We start from the raw sequence: 2,370 nt of genomic DNA on the forward strand, positions 1-2,370 counted from the left end.
AAGGAGTGGGGAGTTACACTCCCCTCTTTAACAGAGGAGTATCTCCATAAATTATTTGGAATTTTTCTGCTTGGGAGATTTGACTCTGCTTCTCTATTTATTTGTTTGTTTATTCTATCATTTCTTTATATCAAAATGGACTTATGGGTATTTATTTTATACTTTCTGTTATAATTTATTACTTCTCTAGTCCTAGAACCAGCCATTTCTCCAAGGAATCTTGTTTCCTTTTTTTTTTTTAGGGTGAAACATCTTAATCTGACGGTAGCATATAACACTGTACAGGGAACACTCACAGCTCCAAGAGTGTCCCTCCAGATTAGAAGGAAGTCCTCAGAGATAAGTAGATCAGCTACAGTCTGGTCCTTAGCCGTGGGAGGGAGAGGAAATGGAGTGGGGAAAGCACTGTGGGTGGCTTTCACGTCGCTCGTAGATCCAGTTCTGAGCACAGCTCTTGTAATCTACCAGTTCCTCGGGCCGAAACCACAAGCCAATCTCCTTCTCCGCACTCTCCCCGGAGTCACTGCCATGGATAATGTTCCTCCAACTTGGATACAAAAGTCCCCTCGGATGGACCCAGGTTTGGAGTCCGCTGGGTTGGTCTCCCCAAGCATCACTCGGCCTGTCTTCACAACATTCAGCCCCTCCCAGACCATGGCAACCACTGGCCCTGAGTGCATGTATTTCACCAGGCCCGTAAAGAATGGGCGGTCCTTCAGGTCGATGTAGTGTTCCTTGAGAAGGTCTTCCAAAGCCTGCATGAATTTCATAGCAACAAGGCGGAATCCCTTCTGCTCAAAACGCTTGATGATCTCTCCCACAAGCTGGACCCCATCAAGCTTGATGGCAATGAAGGTGCGCTCACTGTAGGCCATGGTCCCTTCCAGCTGCTGGAGCTCCTACTCCGCCTCCGGTCCTCCGCCAATCTTGTTTCCTTTTATTGAGGAATGTTATTAGGTGTGTTCCATCTGAATAAACTTTAATCTGATCAACAAACTTATCATCTTGGAATAATATAGTTGCTTTTTTTTCATGGATTTAAAAAATATATATATTTTATTGATTTTTTACAGAGAGGAAGGGAGAGGGATAGAGAGTTAGAAATATCGATGAGAGAGAAACATCGATCAGCTGCCTCCTGCACACCCCCCACTGGGGATGTGCCCACAACCAAGGTACATGCCCTTGACTGGAATCAAACCTGGGACCCTTCAGTCTGCAGGCCGACGCTCTATCCACTGAGCCAAACTGGTTAGGGCAGTGGTTCTCAACCTTCCTAATGCTGTGACCCTTTAATACAGTTCCTCATGTTGTGGTGACCCCCAACCATAAAATTATTTTTGTTGCTACCCCATAACTGTAATTTTGCTACTGTTATGAATCGTAATGTAAATATCTGATATGCAGGATGTATTTTCATTGTTACAAATTGAACATAATTAAAGCATAGTGATTAATCACAAAAACAATATGTAATTATATATGTGTTTTCCGATGATCTTAGACGACACCTGTGAAAGGGTCGTTCGACCCCCAAAGGGGTCACGACCCACAGGTTGAGAACCGCTGGGTTAGGGCAACATGGTTGCTTTTTATATGAGTCAGGGTTCAATCAGAGAGGCAGGGACAGCATAAATATATATATTAAGTGATTTATTGCAAGGAATTGGCTTCTGCAATGATGAGGCCAGACTAGGCAGATTGGGAATTAATAGGGCAGGATTTCAGGAAGGGCATACTGGTCCTCACAGGTGTGGGTGGTCCCCAAGTGGGACTGTAGCCTAGCCAAGTGACATAGCTCTTTGTTTCTGTGCTTTTGAGGTAAAATCTATTTGTCTATTTTCAATCAATACCTATTAATTGAACACCTTCCATCTACCAGGAACTAAGGATACTGTGGTGAATAAGACAGACTTGGTTCCTGTCCTTATGAAAGTTAAGTCTAGTGGGGGCAGGGGAGATATTAATCTAATAACTGCTTGAATAATTTCAAGTGTGCTAAAGACTGAAGAGCAGACCAGGTGTGGTGCTAACCTTGCCTGAGGGGAGGGAAGACTTCCCTAAGGAAGTGACATTTAAACTGACATCTGAAGGATAAGGGGGAATGAACCAGGTGGGGAGTGGATGGGGGAGGCAAGGAATAGAGGGAAGAGTGTTTCTGGAGAGGGAACAGCATGTAGGAATCCCAGAGTTCAGAAGAACGTGGCTCTTTTTAGGAACAGCAAGAAGGACTGACTGTGTGGATGGAGTAGAGTGAGGAAGGGTGAATAGAGAAGGGATGAAATGACTTAGGGAGAGAATATAGAGTGAAGAGAAAAGTTTCTGGACTTCAGCTTGATAAACACCAGTAATTAGAGCTATAGGAGGCCA

General features: G+C 44.1%; 1 pseudogene; it reads right to left on the minus strand.

The window, feature by feature from the left end:
• Nucleotides 1–228: 228 nt before the first annotated feature.
• Nucleotides 229–934, minus strand: LOC102262223 (annotated as a pseudogene).
• Nucleotides 935–2,370: the final 1,436 nt, after the last annotated feature.

Source organism: Myotis brandtii, unplaced genomic scaffold, assembly GCF_000412655.1.
Source record: "Myotis brandtii unplaced genomic scaffold, ASM41265v1 scaffold126, whole genome shotgun sequence".
In the NCBI taxonomy this organism is placed as follows: domain Eukaryota; kingdom Metazoa; phylum Chordata; class Mammalia; order Chiroptera; family Vespertilionidae; genus Myotis; species Myotis brandtii.